Source organism: Dermacentor andersoni, chromosome 1 (assembly GCF_023375885.2).
Source record: "Dermacentor andersoni chromosome 1, qqDerAnde1_hic_scaffold, whole genome shotgun sequence".
Lineage (NCBI taxonomy): Eukaryota > Metazoa > Arthropoda > Arachnida > Ixodida > Ixodidae > Dermacentor > Dermacentor andersoni.
The window spans coordinates 310,185,063-310,197,286 of NC_092814.1; the positions used below are offsets into that span (position 1 = coordinate 310,185,063).

At 49.0% G+C, this 12,224-nt stretch overlaps 7 non-coding genes across 7 annotated transcripts; all 7 read left to right on the top strand.

The window, feature by feature from the left end:
- The first annotated feature begins 599 nt into the window (after positions 1-599).
- Positions 600-681, top strand: TRNAS-UGA (transfer RNA serine (anticodon UGA)). Its single transcript has one exon. It is a non-coding gene; the product is annotated as a tRNA-Ser (tRNA).
- Positions 682-754: 73 nt separating this feature from the next.
- On the top strand, positions 755-836 carry TRNAS-UGA (transfer RNA serine (anticodon UGA)). Its single transcript has one exon. It is a non-coding gene; the product is annotated as a tRNA-Ser (tRNA).
- Positions 837-10,853: 10,017 nt separating this feature from the next.
- TRNAS-UGA (transfer RNA serine (anticodon UGA)) lies at positions 10,854-10,935 on the top strand. Its single transcript has one exon. It is a non-coding gene; the product is annotated as a tRNA-Ser (tRNA).
- A 73-nt stretch (positions 10,936-11,008) lies between these two features.
- Positions 11,009-11,090, top strand: TRNAS-UGA (transfer RNA serine (anticodon UGA)). The gene has a single exon. It is a non-coding gene; the product is annotated as a tRNA-Ser (tRNA).
- Positions 11,091-11,163: 73 nt separating this feature from the next.
- TRNAS-UGA (transfer RNA serine (anticodon UGA)) lies at positions 11,164-11,245 on the top strand. The gene has a single exon. It is a non-coding gene; the product is annotated as a tRNA-Ser (tRNA).
- A 73-nt stretch (positions 11,246-11,318) lies between these two features.
- TRNAS-UGA (transfer RNA serine (anticodon UGA)) lies at positions 11,319-11,400 on the top strand. Its single transcript has one exon. It is a non-coding gene; the product is annotated as a tRNA-Ser (tRNA).
- Positions 11,401-11,473: 73 nt separating this feature from the next.
- TRNAS-UGA (transfer RNA serine (anticodon UGA)) lies at positions 11,474-11,555 on the top strand. The gene has a single exon. It is a non-coding gene; the product is annotated as a tRNA-Ser (tRNA).
- Positions 11,556-12,224: the final 669 nt, after the last annotated feature.

Below are 12,224 nucleotides of genomic sequence, written 5' to 3' on the forward strand. Positions count from 1 at the left end.
TTGCAACATTCCTCATGCAGCCCAGACCTGTTGCCTTGCGTCTTCCACATTTGGTAAAATTTGAAAAAACTGCTCAAGGGAACCAGATTCGTGTCGGAAGATGACGTGTAGTCATTTACAGATTTTTGAGGCAGCAACCCAAGGAGTTTTATGAGACGGGAATTACGCGACTCGTTAGTAGGACAAGTGTCTAAATACTCGTGGTGACTACTTTAAAATAAAGTACCCCGTTTATCATATATTCGCATTAGCTGACTTTCATTTGACTCGCCCTCGTATATTTTGCAGAACTCCTGCTTTTTTACATGTGCTCTCTGTTGCGACTATAATTTCGGAGCAATTGCTCGCAATACAGGAGCGGTGACAGCTGCTCCTGCGCAATACATTTTAACAAAGGACAGCGTCATTGAGATTTTCCCCTGGTCGTTGCATATGTACGAAAATGTAAACAAGGTTGTTGAATGGCAGATATATATATATATATATATATATATATCTCCCTCGACTAATTCTATAAGGAGGAGGCCGAGCTGCAAAGTGAGCCCCCCACGAACGAAATTTCTGGCTACGCCACTGGAAGGAGAGCGTGTTCCGTCCTCGCAGTCGTGGCCGAGTGATTAAGGCGATGGACTTGAAGTCCATTGGGTTGTACCCGCGTAGGTTCGAATCCTGCCGACTGCGTGCAATGATTTTAGTCTTTTGTTTCGACATAACCACGAAAGTGAGCTGCGGAAGGAGAGCGTGTTCCGTCCTCGCAGTCGTGGCCGAGTGGTTAAGGCGATGGACTTGAAATCCATTGGGTTGTACCCGCGTAGGTTCGAGTCCTGCCGACTGCGTGCACTGATTTTTGTCTTCTGTTTCGACATAACCACGAAAGTGAGCTGCCAAAGGAGAGCGTGTTCCGTCCTCGCAGTCGTGGCCGAGTGGTTTCTACTTCCGGCCACCGAGCGTGACGTACGGCGAATCATGAGCTCTAGTGTAGCGGCGACAGCGGCCTTTGTTGGCCGCGGAAACAGGTGGAACAGCGATGACGACGCAGGCTATCAGATTATTTTGCCTCCACTGCCAAAGGGGCGCGTCGTGCTAAACACCGTGTTTTTGCACGGCGACGTGCGAGCTAGACCCTACAAAGTAGAAGATTTCCGGGACGCTCTTGGCCCAACAGGACTGCTGTCGGAAGTGCTGGCCCTGGGGGCCTACCAGACTAACCACGTCTGGGCTGTGACCATGAACACCGCGGACGCCACGAAAAGGATGCTGGAAGTCGCTGCATCGTGGTCGACCCTCAGGAGCAGCAGGTGCGGCTGCGTCTTCATTGGTTAATACATGTTGTGGCCGATGAGGATGTAAGAACGGCGTTGGCGGCTTTCGGTAAAGCCGTACAGGTCACCCGAGAGCGATGGCGCGTTCAGGGTGTCTACGACAAGGGGACGACTACCCGGTCCGTCTTGCTCAAGCTCAACAGCGTCGTGAAGGTGGAAGATCTCCCGCACCAAATTAGGGTCGCCGGTGAGCTGGCCCTAGCCGTCGTTCCTGGCAGGCCAATGCAGTGCTTGCGCTTTCAAGGCACTGGTCATGTACGACGAGACTGCAAGGTTCCCCGGTGCTCGCAATGCCGTCGGTTTGGACACGCCGAGGACCAGTGCGTATGTACATACGCCTCTATGACTGGGCCAGCCGAAGGCAACGACACAGCAAGGTTGGTAATGGTTGCGGCCGAGCCTGAAGACGCGGCGAAAGGGGCAGGAGACCAGGCAACCCCATGTGCTGTAGGCGGTGTGCTTGCACCTGATGCGGGCGCGGGGACACCACCGGACAGGGAAAACGCTACGGAAGGTGCGGCAAAAGAGCCAGCAGAAGAGACCAAGGAAGAAAGCAAGAGCAGCCTAACGGAAGCCAGCGAGCAAATGGAGACAGCTGAGGACCAGTCGGCGAAGAACGACCCTATGAGCAGCAATGTCGGAGCCTCGGTCAAACGGCCTCTGGAGAAGGCTGCAGACAGCAGCGCAGCGAACCAAGGAAGTGGGAAAGACGGGCCGCCTTCGAAGACGCCAACGGGCAGGCGCAGCAGCTACAAGCCACGACCGAACACCGCTAACGCAGACAAGAAGTCGGCGAAGAAGCCGCCACCGCTCTCCAGTGGTACCGGTCCACCGGGCGGCTCTGGGGGCGTCTAGCTGTGTGCTAGGCGCTAAAGGTAAACACCATGCTCCGGGCCAAATCCTTTCACTAGACCTATAATCATGGCTCCCAACCCGTCGCTTAGATTGGCCACGCTAAACGTTCGAGGTCTGGCCGCCAAGCGAAAGCAGAGCCAAGTGTGTAGACTGCTGGTGGACTATGACCTTGACGTGTTAGCCGTGCAAGAGACAAAAGTAGATGGTGATGAAGAGAACCGCAGCATTGTGCAGCGGTTTACGCCACGGTACTACGCGGTAGTGAGCCACGCCTTAGGGACGTCGGCGGGCTGCGTGCTGCTTCTTAGAAATTTATCCGGTATCACGGTGCAAGGTTTTTTTTCATGTCCATCTGATGAATTAGTTTTCTGTGATTTTGCTTTGCGTGGAATTGAATGGCGTGTGGTATGTATTTATGCACCAAATGCGTTGGAGGAACGGGCTTTGCTTTTTTTTTCATGTTAAAAGAGTATATATGTTTTGAAAAGCAGATGGTGCTGTTAGGTGATTTTAATTGTGTTGTCAGTGCCCGAGATCGGTCTAATAGAGGATTAAGGAGCGTTAAAGTAGGGGTGTTTTGAACGAGATAATTACTGAATGCGAATTAGCGGATGTGGCTGAATGTATGATAGGGACGCGAGATGTGCGTTTCACGCACTTTCAAGGAAATAGCCATGCGCGCTTAGATTGTATTTACTTGTCGCTTCAAGCAATACCAATGTGTAATAGTTACGGTGTATATCCTATTTCCTTCACTGATCATTGTCTTGTTAAATGTGACATAGGAAGGAAGAAAAAAGGCGGCAGCTTCTCTTGGGAGCTGTGGAAAATGAATTCAAACTTAACTACTGACGAAAGTTTCGGAGAATATCTATCGGACTGCATCGAAAAAATTCTAATGAGCGGCGAGGGTGGATTAACAGATCGATGGGAAGAGTTTAAACAGTGCATTAAAATGAACGCCACCGATCGTTCCGTCGCAATAATGTATGAAACAAAAAGAAAGAGAAGGAACTGCGAATAATCTAGGAAAAGCTGACAGAACTGGAGTGCCAAGAACCGGGAGCATACAAAAGCGACATACGCAATATTAAACAGAAACTTGAACTGCATGATGAGGAACGCTATCGCGGAGCTATAGTTCGTGCACGAGCCGAATCCTTTGCGATAGGGGAGGCGCCCACAAAAAGGGCGCTCGGACTGGAAAAAATCGCACGCTCGACGTAATCATATTGACGTGATCGAGGTGGGTGGTAACGAAGTTACAGATAATGATAGTATCGCACGTGCGTTCTTTGAACACTACGAAAATCTGTTCGCATTTAGGCAGGTGGACCTAGAACGGTTTAAGACGAACTTCTTGAAAAGCATGCCTCAACTGAATGAAGAAAGAAAAGTTGCATTAGAAACGCCGATGACTGTTTTTGACGTGGAACGCGCAGTTGACAATTTGAATCCTGGCAAGTCACCGGGCCCTGATGGGCTTTGCGCTCTGTGGTACAAGCGGTTTAAAAAGGAATTGTCAGCAGTACTTGTAGCAATTTTTAACGAAGCGAACAATGGTAAGGCGTTACCGCCATCTTTCGGTCAATCACACACGGTGTTGATTCCGAAGACAGAGGATGTAGATAAGTTGAAAAGTGTAACATCATACAGACCAATAGCACTCACATATGTAGACTATAACATACTAATGAAAGTCTTAGCAGCTAGACTTCAGTCGGTTGTTAAAGACATAGTCGGCCTACACCAAACGTGTGGAATTAAGCGTCGCACTATAGCGACGAATGTTCACAAGATGCGCCCAGTTCTTGAATGTTGCGACTCCCTTGAAGCGTGTGTGGCCATACTTCAGTTGGATCTGGAGAAGGCATTTGATTGCGTAGCGCATGCTATTTTGTTTGCAATATTGGAACACATTAATGTCGGATCCGTCATCACGGATGGTGTAGCTCTGGCGTATCGGAACTGCTCTGCCAGACTAATTAACAAGGAATTGGGGGGCTCCATTAAAGTGCAGCGTTCCGTGCGTCAAGGCTTTCCCATCAGTCCACTTTTGTTTTGTATATATATTGAAACCTTGTGTTTGTCAATAATTGAAAATAATTCTATCCATGGTTTTCGCTTACAGTCTTCAGAGGTAAAACTGCTCGCATATGCTGATGATGTGGCGGTATGTTGTATTGACTACGAAGCCATTGAAGAAACCATTCGAAGTGTTAAATTTTTCAGCGACGTTACAGGAAGCCGAATAAACTGGGGAAAGTGTCTGGCGTTTTGGCACGGCGTGTGGCTGTTCACCCCGGGTATTTTTGCCAATGTTGTATGGCAGAAAACGCCTGTGAAGTACTTTGGTGTGCCACTTGAATTCTACAAAAATAATAATGACTACTGGCAGCAACAAGCAGAACTCTTACCCGAAAAGGCGAATGCTTGGAGGGCGAATTATCTCTCCGTGTTTGCGAGGGTAACCGTGTGTAACATGTTTTTTGTGGCTAAACTATGGTATGTGATACAAGTAATGCACTGTTCTGGGGTAAATGTGCAGAAACTGCCTAGGATTTTTGCGACCATTGTGTGGGGATCTACGTGGGAAAGGTGCAGTCGCACAAATTTGTTTAGGAGTGTAAAGTGTGGGGGACTTGGACTGGCACACCTTTTTCTCAAACAACTAGTTAATAGATTTTTCTTTTTTCGCGAGGTCAGCGACTCATTTCTGCAAACGGTGTACCAGGCCAGATTAGGGCGACTGCTACCTGAATATGTTATTAGCACGAAAGTCCTGACGGGGACGGCACAAGGTTATTTTCGGGAAGTAGTAGCGAGTATGCGATTTTTGAGTGTGCGTTGTTCTAATGATTATTTATATTCTGTTAAAAAGAGGAAACTGTATAAAGACTTATGTGATATAGTGTTGCCAATCCCGTTGTACAGGGCGATATACAGTGCAGGCCTGGGTCAAAACGCACTCAAACGGGTTAAAAGAATGCAAGTAGCACCAAGTGCAAAAACTTTCTTTTTCAAACTGCATACCGGAACTCTCCCTGTAAGAACCTTCTTAGAGGAGCGTGCGTTTTATATGCCATGGGGGTCTCACTGCATTATTTGCAAAAAGCCGGAAACGATCGACCACGTTTTCCTTCATTGTTGGAAAGCGGTGTTCTTCTGGGATGTGTTGCAGAGGACAATAAAAAAAGAATTCCCACTAGACACGCATGGAATTAGGTACCTTGCGATAGACAACGAAGAAGGAGTACCTTTCGATCTAATCATGCTGACAGGCCTGCACAGTATATGGCGCACACGAATGGCTGGCTTCTACTGTGAACCGGACGGAAGACCAGCAAGGCTGTACTTTCGAGAGAGCATTGCTCGCTTATTAGAAGTTGAAAAAACAAAAGAATGTCTTTCTCCCTGGGTAGCCAGGGTAGAACCTTTAGTCACACTAAGGGAATTTTAAGTGAAAACGTCAGTCATAACACGACTGATGGCTTTTCCCTCAATGTATTGACAGATTGTATTCTAATCCTGTCTTGACTTTTCATGTGTTGTAAGTGTATTGTTGTTGCAAAACCGGTAATAAAGCAAAAAAAAAAGTAGAGGCCGAATGGTTAAGGCGATGGACTGGAAATCCATTGGGTTGTACCCGCGTAGGTTCGAATCCTGCCGACTGCGTGCAATGGTTTTTGTCTTTTGTTTCGACGTAACCACGAAAGTGAGCTGCGGATCGGAGAGCGTGTAGCGTCCTCGCAGTCGTGGCAGAGCATTCTGCTTCCGGCTCCCGAGCTAAACGGATCGTAGGATCATGGGCTCCAATGGAGCGGCATATGCGGCTGTTAGCCGCGGCAACAGGCTTTCGACGGAGGAAGATAAGGATTTCCAGATTATTTTGCCTCGGCTACCTACAGGACGCATTGTTTTAAATACAGTTTTTTTGCACGGCGACGCTCGTGTTCGCCCGTTCCGTGTGGAAGATTTCCGGGACGCGCTTCAAGCTGTTGGTATGCTCTCTGGCGTCGTCGCCCTTGGAGCATACCAAATCAACCATGTATGGGCGGTGACGATGAAGACAGCCGAGGCTGCCGAAAAGCTGGCTGCCCTGAAGGAGCTACAGGTGAAGGGGCGTCGCTGCCTGGTCATCGACCCCAAGGAACAACAGGTGAAGCTTCGTATCCACTGGCTTCTGCATGGGGTGGACGACGAAGACGTCAAGACCGCGCTGGCCTCCTTCGGCAAAGTGACGGAAGTGACCCGGGAGCGCTGGCGAGTGGATGGCGTTTCCGACAAGGGCTCGACGACCCGAGCAGTGCTGCTGCAGCTGAAAGCCGGAATGAAAGTTGACGACCTGCCCCACCAGATCCGCGTCGCCGGCGAGCTTGCGCTGGTGGTAGCCCCAGGTCGCCCCATGCAGTGCCTACGCTGCCGGGGCTCTGGCCACGTTCGACGAGAATGCAAGGTTCCCCGTTGTTCCCGGTGCAGGCTTTTTGGACACAACGACGCGGACTGTGTACGCTCTTACGCAGTAGCCGCGGGCTCGGCGCAGAGCGAGCCGTCGGCATCAGAACATATGATGGACGTGACCGAGGCGGAGGAAGCGGCCAAGGGTGCTGGAAACAGCAACGTGGCGGCAGAAACGAGCGCGACGACCAAGCAGGCCGAAGCAGGAAGGAATAATATCCCTCCCCCTAAGGAACCAGCAGCTACAGTCGAGAGCGTGCAGACGGCCCCGCAAGAAAATGAGAGCCACCAGCGAGCTACGGATGCAACGCAGGCAGAGGCGGACGACAACGCGACCCATGCTAGCGCCCGCGTCGAATCCGTCTCGGCACCGGTCAAGAGATCCCTGCAGCACGAGGAGAAAGTCGACGGAAAGGCCGGCGGTGACTCCGAGCCACCACCCGCTAAGACGCTACCCGGAAGGCGCTCCACCATCAAGCCTAAGCCGAACTTGGAGGCTGACCGCAGGCTCACCCCGAAGCCGACCAAAGACGAACTCGGACGACGGCCACCGGATGGCCACGGAGGCGTCTAGCGGTCAGCTAGACGTTAAGGTGAGCACCATGCTCCGGGCCTTCTCCCCTCCCGTTTAAATCAGTAATGGCTACCAACCCGTCGCTTAGCCTCGGCACGCTAAACGTTCGAGGTCTGGCCGCCAAAAAGAAACAGAGTCAGGTTTACAGACTACTAGTGGACCACGACCTCGACGTTTTAGCCGTGCAAGAAACCAAGGTAGACGGCGAGGAGGAGACCGGGAGCATGGTGCAAAGGTTCACGTACAACTACTATACGGTAGTGAGCCACGCCTTAGGGACTTCGGCGGGATGTGTGTTGTTCGTGAGGAAGCTTCCAGGACTGGTTATTGACGGTTACTTCTCGTGCACTTCCGGTCGACTTGTCGTTTGTGATTTCAGTTATTGCGATGTCAAATGGCGCGTGTTGTGCATTTATGCACCTAATACAGTGCAAGAGAGGGCAACTTTCTTTTTGAACCTAAAGCATCACTTCTCTGTGCAAAAAACAATAGCCTGTGTAGGGGATTTCAACTGCGTATTGAATGCTGAGGATAGGTCTACGCGACGCGTAGTTTATGACAAAAGCAGCGATATCCTCGCACAAATTATACATGAGTTCGAATTAGAAGATGTCGCTGAGTGTTTTCGGGCTGACCGAGACGTGATGTACACTCACTTTCAGGGCACAAGTCACGCACGATTAGACCGGATCTATCTATCATACGATTTGGTAGAAAAATGCCAGTGCTATGCAGTTACGGCCATATCATTCTCGGATCACTGCCTGGTAAAATGCAGGGTAGGCAGCAAGAAAGAACGAAACAAATTCGTTTGGGAACTGTGGAAAATGAATTCTGAGCTGCTACGAGATGAAACTTTTAATGAAAAGGTAGTGGCTGCTCTGAATTCTTTTGCAACGGATAGTTCTATAAAGTTTGGCGAGGAATGGGAGTTGTTGAAGCAAACCATCAAAATGAAAGCAATTGAAAGAAGTAGCGTACTGCGTTATGAAGAAAAGGCCAGTGAAAAGGATTTAAAAACATTGCTGGCAAAATTGGCGACGCTGGAATGCAAGCAACCGGGCGCTTATCAAGACGATATGCGCGCTGTTAAGAAAAAGCTCGAAGTGTTCGACGAAGAACGCTATCGAGGCGCACTCGTGCGTGCTAGAGCAGAAAGACTAACATGCGGGGAAACGCCAACGAAAAGAGCGATGGGACTAGAAAAAAAACATTCCAGACGTAAGCAGATTGAGGCCATTGAATATGAAGGGGTGGTATTAACCGATAACAATAACATAGGGCATGCGTTCCTTGAGCATTACAAAAAACTTTTTGCATTCAGGCCTGTCAACATGCACGATTTCAATAATTTATTTTTGCAACGAATGCCACAGCTGTCGTCTGAAGTTAAAGAAACCTTAGAACGACCATTAACAGAACATGAAGTGATGAAGGCCATCGAAGACCTGAATCCTGGCAAGTCGCCAGGTCCAGACGGTCTTTGTGCCGCCTGGTACAAATCTTTTAAAGGCCACCTAGCTCATATCTTAACCGCCGTTTACAACGAAGCATACGAACTGAAAATACTTCCACCATCCTTTGGCCAGTCCCATACCGTACTAATACCGAAAACAGAAGACACCGAAAAGCTCAAGCAACTTTCATCATACAGACCCATTGCGCTTACTAATTGCGACTACAAAATATTGATGAAGGTGTTGGCACGGCGTATGCAGTCAGTCATTAAGGATGTAGTCGGCCCACACCAGACGTGTGGAATTCGCGGAAGAACCATCTTTACTAACATTCATAAGTTGAAGTGTGTGCTGGAGTGTTGTGATGCCATGTGTGAGGCAGTTGCGATCCTCCAGCTAGACTTGGAGAAAGCATTTGACTGTGTTTCTCACGAGATATTGCTCACCATCCTTCAACATGTTAATTTTGGCCACATAATCACTGAGGGGGTGACCATGGCGTACCGGAGTTGCTATACGAGACTTATAATTAATCAAATGCTGGGGGCCCCCATTAACGTGAAGCGCTCCGTTCGCCAGGGTTGTCCACTCAGCCCACTCCTGTTTTGTGTTTACATAGAAACGCTATGTCAGGCCATCATTGAAAATGAATACATTAAGGGATTTTGCCTCCAAGCAGCAGAGGTGAAGTTATTGGCATATGCTGACGATGTGGCTGTATGTTGTAAAGATACGCAAAGTGTATTGAACGCAGTGAGTATCGTCAGACAGTTTGGTAATGCCACTAATAGCTTCGTGAACTGGCAGAAATGTTTGGGGTTTTGGCACGGGGAATGGGCGTCCACACCAGACCACTTTTCCAACGTAACCTGGGTCACGACGCCAGTTAAGTACCTTGGCGCACCCCTTGATGCCTACAAGGACAGTAGCGAATACTGGAAGGAGCGAACAAAAGAAGTAAAAGAAAAAGCCGACCGATGGAACGCCGTTCACTTGTCCATGTTCGCGCGAGCTACAGCGTGCAACACGTTTCTCGTGACAAAGATCTGGTACGTGATGCAGGTCCTACAGTGCTCTCGGATTAATGTGCAGAAACTGCACCGCGTGTTCGCTGTATTCGTGTGGGCATCGAGCTGGGAGCGATGCAGCCGAGATAATCTCTTCCGACGCGTGAAGGATGGTGGTCTGGGGTTGGCGCACCTTTTCTTGCGTCAACTGGTGAATAGATTCTTCTTCTTTCGAGATACAAACGACCCATTTCTGCGCACGGTGATCCAAATGAGGCTTTCAAGATCACTTCCCGAGTATGTAGTAGGTACCGAAATAATGCCAGGATCTGTCCGTGGGTTCTTTCGGGAAATAGTTGATAGTGTTTCTTTTTTGCGTGTTCGTTTTTCAAGTGAATATTTGTGGAATGCAAAACGGAAAAAGTTATACCGTGATTTGTGTGATAGTGTATTGCTAGTACCCATGTACAGAGCCGTGTACAGTGGAGGCCCAGGCCTAGACGTCTTGAAAAGGGTGAAGATGATGCCAGTTCAACCAGCCACGAAATCTTTCTTCTTTAAATTACATACCGGTACCTTATCTGTTAAAATTTTCCTGGAACAACGTGGGTTCTACATGCCGTGGGGAACCCACTGCCTCATTTGTAAAAAACCGGAAAGCATAGATCATGTCTTCATCCACTGTTGGGAGGGGGTTTTCTTCTGGGACGTGTTGCAAAGGACTTTGAAAAAGGAGTTACCGATAGATCCACACGGAATCAGGTTTCTGGCAGTTAATGATGACGAAGGATTCCCGTACGACCTTATCATGCTAACAGGCCTCCACTGTTTATGGCGCGCAAGAATGGCGGGCTACCATTGTGACCCGGATGCCCGACCGGCGCGTTTATACTTTCGAGAATGTATGCAAAAATATGTAGAAGTGCAGAAGTTGCAACAGCCTGTTCCTGAGTGGCTGCCGAGGGTTGAACCCCTGACAGCGCTCAAGGAATTTTAATACGATAATGTCATGCCACAGTAGCGGACGGCAACGAATGTGTATATTACTGTTTCTTGTTCCGTTTTTGTATTCATTATTTCCTTTTTGTCTTTTTCTTTCGTTTCTGTGTATATCATTTAAGGAATGTGTGTTGTGGTGACATGTCGAGGATTGGCAATAAAAAAAAAAAAAAAAAAAAAAGCAGTCGTGGCAGAGTGGTTAAGGCGATGGACTTGAAATCCATTGGGTTGTACCCGCGTAGGTTCGAATCCTGCCGACTGCGTGCAATGGTTTTTGTCTTTTGTTTCGACATAACCGCGAAAGTGAGCTGCGGAAGGAAAGCTTGTAGCGTCCTCGCAGTCGTGGCCGAGTGGTTAAGTCGATGGACTTGAAATCCATTGGGTTGTACCCGCGTAGGTTCGAATCCTGCCGACTGCGTGCAGTGGTTTTTGTCTTTTGTTTCGACATAACCGCGAAAGTGAGCTGCGGAAGGAAAGCTTGTAGCGTCCTCGCAGTCGTGGCCGAGTGGTTAAGGCGATGGACTTGAAATCCATTGGGTTGTACCCGCGTAGGTTCGAATCCTGCCGACTGCGTGCAATGGTTTTTGTCTTTTGTTTCGACATAACCGCGAAAGTGAGCTGCGGAAGGAGAGCTTGTAGCGTCCTCGCAGTCGTGGCCGAGTGGTTAAGGCGATGGACTTGAAATCCATTGGGTTGTACCCGCGTAGGTTCGAATCCTGCCGACTGCGTGCAATGGTTTTTGTCTTTTGTTTCGACATAACCGCGAAAGTGAGCTGCGGAAGGAGAGCTTGTAGCGTCCTCGCAGTCGTGGCCGAGTGGTTAAGGCGATGGACTTGAAATCCATTGGGTTGTACCCGCGTAGGTTCGAATCCTGCCGACTGCGTGCAATGGTTTTTGTCTTTTGTTTCGACATAACCGCGAAAGTGAGCTGCGGAAGGAAAGCTTGTAGCGTCCTCGCAGTCGTGGCCGAGTAAGTGAATATTTGTGGAATGCAAAACGGAAAAAGTTATACCGTGATTTGTGTGATAGTGTATTGCTTGTACCCATGTACAGAGCCGTGTACAGTGGAGGCCCAGGCCTAGACGTCTTGAAAAGGGTGAAGATGATGCCAGTTCAACCAGCCACGAAATCTTTCTTCTTTAAATTACATACCGGTACCTTATCTGTTAAAATTTTCCTGGAACAACGTGGGTTCTACATGCCGTGGGGAACCCACTGCCTCATTTGTAAAAAACCGGAAAGCATAGATCATGTCTTCATCCACTGTTGGGAGGGGGTTTTCTTCTGGGACGTGTTGCAAAGGACTTTGAAAAAGGAGTTGCCGATAGATCCACACGGAATCAGGTTTCTGGCAGTTAATGATGACGAAGGATTCCCGTACGACCTTATCATGCTAACAGGCCTCCACTGTTTATGGCGCGCAAGAATGGCGGGCTACCATTGTGACCCGGATGCCCGACCGGCGCGTTTATACTTTCGAGAATGTATGCAAAAATATGTAGAAGTGCAGAAGTTGCAACAGCCTGTTCCTGAGTGGCTGCCGAGGGTTGAA